We start from the raw sequence: 6000 nt of genomic DNA, 5'->3' as shown, positions 1-6000 counted from the left end.
AATAATGGCATACCTTCCTTATATGCTCTCTTAGAAACAAAATTAAAACCTAGCAAAAATACCCCAAATCTCCCAAATAATTGTAGTTACATCGGGGAAACGTCAGGAGGAAAAGGAGGGATACTATTATATTCTCATAATAGCTTGGAAACTGAAAATTTTAAAGTAATTTCATCAAAACATGCATGTTACATTAGACTGAAGATAAAAGAAAAATATATTGAGAACATTATAGTGTATCTCCCATGCGACATATTGGAGTGTTTTACTGTTCTTTCTGAAATCGAAAAATTCATTGTAAACAATAATATAAGCAATTTTTGCATATATGGTGATTTCAATATATCATTTGATTCACCTCACCATTCTTGTAAAGCTAAGCGGTTACAAAAATTTCTAAGCAAATTTAACTTGTTTGATCTAGCAGACAAATTAGGCAGTAATCATGCATATACTTGGTCCACTATTCGAAATAAAAAATTACATACTAGCAATATAGATCATTTTTTTGTCAATTTTGATGGTTTTACTTCCATAAGATTTGAGCACAATAGCTTTAGTGACCACATGCATGCGACAGTTAGCTTTAAAAAACCATACGTATATACATCTCCTAAATGGAAAAATTATTTATTTCGAAATAAGGACTTTACCTCTATGCTAGAAAAAAAAGCTACTGAATTTTTGTTCGATTACGCAGATCCCGGCATTTTATTAAAGTCTAAAGAATTTTATGTTGAAAACCCAACTTGCTTAGATAATGAAATGTCATTTAATAGCCTCGAGTATAAAGATACAACTGCTTTTTTTAAACTTCTGAAGCATCTTAAAAATGAACATGATCGTTTTTTCTCTAAATATAAACTGAAAAATTTTCATAAAACACAAGAATTTAACAAGCAAGTTAACATGTTGTATGAAAATTTAAGTAGATTTAATTCCAGAGATACATTAAATCAAATCCAAAATCTAGTAAAAACCCAACAAGATTATTTCAAAGGTCTAGTTTTTACACAAGCGGAATTTAAATATATGCAAAGATTAAAAGTTGATGGGGCAAACAATAGCTATACATTTAAACATATTCCAAATCTTAAGAAGCAGAATTACAAATTAAAAATTGATGGTAATACAGTAACATGTCCCCATAAACTAGCAAATATATTTGCAGAAAATCATGCCAAAATTGTGTCCCCTGAAAACATCCCCCCCTCTGAATTAAAGGGTTTACTAGAGGACTATGATTTGACATTAGATGAAATATTTCCGCAAATTAAAAGTCTTACTTCTCCTTATTCTACATCTATTGAGTTTAAGAATATAATTAAGTCTATGAAAAACTGTTCTGCCCCAGGAATTACTTCAGAAACAAAAATTCTATTTGAGTTCTTAATTAATATTTTTCCAAATTTTATAACAAGAGCTTTGAATAACTTATACAATATCGACATTGATCAAAGCCCCTTTAAATTCATAAAAGATAGAAATATAATTTTCATTGCCAAGAAAAATAGTGACCTTTTGTCACCTGACGACTATCGTGGCATAGCGTTATTGGAAACTGTGTATAAAATTCTGTCTAAGGCACTGAATAAAAAACTTAATGTCCATCTTCATAAAATTATTCATAGTCAACAATTTGGCTTTGTTCCTAACAGAACAATGTCCAATGCATCAATTAACATTACAGCCGCCATAAACCACATTGTTAAAAAGAAGGACAATGCTCAAATCATTGCACTTGATTGGTCACGTGCCTTTGACACAATTTTACCCTCAGTTATTGACTCAATCTTATTGCATATATTTCCCAATGGTAGTTTTGCAAAAACGTTTAATCAACTTACAAATAACGGTAGATTTAGAGTAGCTATAAAAGGAACATTCTCCAAATTCTACAAGTTAAAAAGGGGGTCAGCTCAAGGTGACCCACCCAGTGGAAGTAAATTTATAATTACAAACCATATATTTATAAGATGCTTAATCAGCGAAAAATTAAAGCATATTTTCTATAAGATTGGAAAGAAACATACCAAACCTAAAAGTTTTGCTGATGATTCTATTTTAATTTCTCAATTGAAGACAAATAAGGATGTTAATGATTTAAAACAGTTATTGCACAAACTTGAGAAAGGTATCGGGCTTCATATAAACTTTAGTAAGACAAAAATTTTAACCCATGGCACCTTCCCCCCCGATCTTGCTTCTATAGGGAAAATTGTCGACAAACTTAAACATCTTGGAATTTACCTCTCCTTTAATCAAAATTTAGCAAGAATTCATACTTATGATGAATTATGTAGTAAACTTGAAAAAAAAGCAAAGTCAATTCCTCTAAAAAGCAGTTATAATTTGATTAAAAGACGCAATCTTTGTAGCCATTTATTATCAGCCTGTGCTTACCATGTATACAGAATTTATCCCCCTGACGAGAAATATTGTAAATCAATTTGGAAAATTATTTCAAAGTTTTTATGGTCTAGTAGAAATCCTGATGGAAAAATATCATACAGATATAAAATTTCACAAAATCGTATAGAACAAGATTTCACTCAGGGTGGTTTGAACTTTCTAAAACCTGACACCCAAGCATTTTCAATATGGTTAAATAGTTTTATGAATTGTCTAAGATTTTCTTCCCAACATAATGATACTACCATTAGCTTAATTTTAGAACATAAACATCTAAACATTCAAGCAATGTTACCTACATTTAGTTATAAAACAATAATTGAGCATCAAAATTTCTTTAAGAGTCTTTATCCATGTGCAGGTGGTAATTATTTTCATAAGCTAAGTGAGTTTTTTTATGATTTAGAACATGAACCATCCACGTTTTTCCAATCCCCCATTATTTCATCCAATTTTGCTAATATTTCAACACCTTTTAATAAACACGATGAAAATATATTACTTAAAACTAAGAAGCTAACCATCGCTTCCATATTTGAAACAAGAAAAATTGATGAAAAAGTATTGTTTTTGCCATGCATAAAATCTGATCTATCGAATATAATTAGAGATGTTTCTTTAATAAATAAATTGAGTAAACTAGTAGAGTCAACAAAAACAGCTTTTCCTAGAGATTGTGTGTTTAGCATGAAGAGAGCAAAGCAACTTTTGATTCCAATTGGAACAGTTTTTTTAAAGAACAAATCTGTATTTTCTCTCCATTTTAAACTAATTCATAGAAATAAAAACTCATGTGAGCTACCTGCACTAAAAACTAGAGTGAGTGATAAGTTATATATTCCAGACAAAGAAATGCTTTCTATGTCGTTAAAAAAAATATTTAGCATGCCAATTATTTTATATTATAAAAATTTTATCCTTGAACAAATGAACAGAACATTAAATAGTAAAAATAAACTATATAAATTTAAATTAACTGATTCAAATTTATGTTCAAAATGTAATATAATAAGTTCAACAGAACATGCCCTCTATTTCTGTGTGTTTCCTACCTATTTTATACATAAACTTGCATTATTTCTAGATTATGTTCTAAATGATAGTAAGCCAGAATTCATCTTTTTAAAAGAAAACTTTTACTTATACAATATGTTTTATGAAGGCTTTACAAACGATTTCTATCTACAATTATCCCATTTAATTTTAGTTGCAAAAGATAGATCTTTAAAAATAAGCATAGAGGACGATTTCATTAAGTGGGTTGACAACAATTTCTATGCACACTCTATTCTTTTATCTCAATTTACTTGTAAACTCCTTCATAATGCTGGCTTGAATAACAATATAATATATGATTTTATTAATTTCATATCAAACTAAGCCTAACATACACATTGTTTCTTTTATTCGTTCTATGTGGATCGATTTATGTCTTAATTTTATCTTTTTATTATTATTATGTTTTAACTATGTTTGTATATTATTTCGTATTGGAATAAATATTTAAATGTAATAAGCTATATAATTATTATTCTTCTATAATGGGTTAAAAGGCAAAAATGCATGGTCATTTTTTAATACTGCCAATTTAAAAAAAAAACTTAGTGCTAGAAAACTATTTTGTAGACTAATTATAATTCATTATTGTCAAGAAAATTTGTCGACAAAAAATAACACTAATGCTATTCTTTTTCTGGTTTATTATAATCAAAATATTTACGAATTTTCTTCAATAGAAAAGTTACATAAAGCAATTTTTTCTGTAATGTCAAATGTTAAGATCCTATATTCTTTTGTTGAAATTCTTTAGTTACTTTACGAGAACGCCAAGATGCAAAGTCGCAAGGATGTTGTATAATGTATAATATTAATATATGCATTGGTTATTGAAATATTTTGGCGTATTTATATACTTATGCACTGTATTTAACTACATATTAAGTATAGGATATTAGTTTATTGTAAATAATTTGTTTGCATTATGTACATAATATTATGAAACATTAACTTATTTCAAATAAAATCACAAAAAATGAGAATCTAGCGGAGGGGGGGGGGGTAATAATGAGTTAGCCCTTTCTGATATCAGGGTGCTTTCCCACTAAGTGCCTGTCGTGCACTAAAACCACACTATAAAAATAATGAATTCTTATGCCTAGCCCCTGCGGAAGCCCTTTAATTTTGGGGCCTATTACCTGCGATGCACTAACCCTGCAGGACTACCCAGCACCTAATATAACCTAACTTAAACTAATTAATAAACGAAAACTATCCCAACCCCCTTTTTTCAATTAAAAAAAAAATAAGATGGGAGGAGAGGGAGATTAATGCTCAACAAGATACTTTGAGGTTAAATACCTATATTTTATTGATTTTTTATATTTAAGGCTTTTTTCTTTTTCTTGATACAAACCATTCTTATTTAAAAGACTTTATATCTTCAAATTTTAAAGTATTCAATCTCATAAAATATTTATGTATATGATGTAAACAATTATCATACAATTTTAGAGATATTGGTTCATCTAATAACCATGGTAGTGTGAACTAGGGATCTTAAGGATAGGTAATGGACGACAAATTAATTCACAACCCCAATGATGATACAAAAAATTACACATTCTATAGAATTAAATATTAGTTGAAAAGTATACTTCTAATTCTAATCAACAAACTAAAACTTACCCGAAGTATTCAAGCCAACTAATGAGACAACGTAGTTTTAAAACTTTGGGTACCCGTATAATATACAGTCCAATGTCCCCTCCGTCCCTGTGTGTGACAGAATAAGTTGATGTCACTTTAGGGCACAACATTCTTAAATTCAATGGGGGGCATAAGGAAAAAGGATAAGAGGATGAATACTCAATTCTTAATTAAAACATTAAAACGAAAATATCTAATCTAATATTCTTGCCCTAAATATGGAAATAGTAAAAAGTAAAAAAAATATTTTTTTAAATAATTTTTAATCCTCCCATTTGAAAAGTAGTGGAATAGCAATAAATTTTAGCGCGGCAACAGCGCAGAGTAGGCCTCTAGGCCCACTGCCTATTTTCGTCCTCTAGTTGCTTCGATTCCTCTCTTTTATTTTTTTCTCTATGATGGGGGGACTAAAAGTGACCAAGCCATAAATTTTTACAGGGTTACTCAAAAGCATTTGTCATTTAAATTTTTCAATTGGTTTACCTAAAATATAAATAAATTTATGTTTGCATTTTTTAAGATCTAAAGTTTTTTTTTACATTTGTTGAGAAAAGAAAATTTCTTAAACCAACAAAGCATTTTCTTAATTGGTTTATTGCTGATACCTGCCAATATTTGACAACTAGCCTACAGCTCACGTTGTTCACTGGTCTGTAATGTTCTTGAGAATATTAAATATCCGTACTGGAAAGGTAGAAGGCTGATGCAAATATTAAGGTATAAAATCCGATGTATTAAGAATTTGTAGAGGGCCCGATCTTTCAGGGTTAAGACAGAAGGCTTATTTTATGTTTGCTGACCAATGCATGTATACTCTAAGAATAATATTGTCTGTCGGTCTATCGGTAATGCTCTTAAATATTTTTCCCAGCTTTTATCGAA

Source organism: Acartia tonsa, chromosome 3 (genome assembly GCF_053477335.1).
Source record: "Acartia tonsa isolate MP-2025a chromosome 3, ASM5347733v1, whole genome shotgun sequence".
NCBI lineage: Eukaryota > Metazoa > Arthropoda > Copepoda > Calanoida > Acartiidae > Acartia > Acartia tonsa.
Note: the sequence above shows the minus strand (reverse complement) of the source record.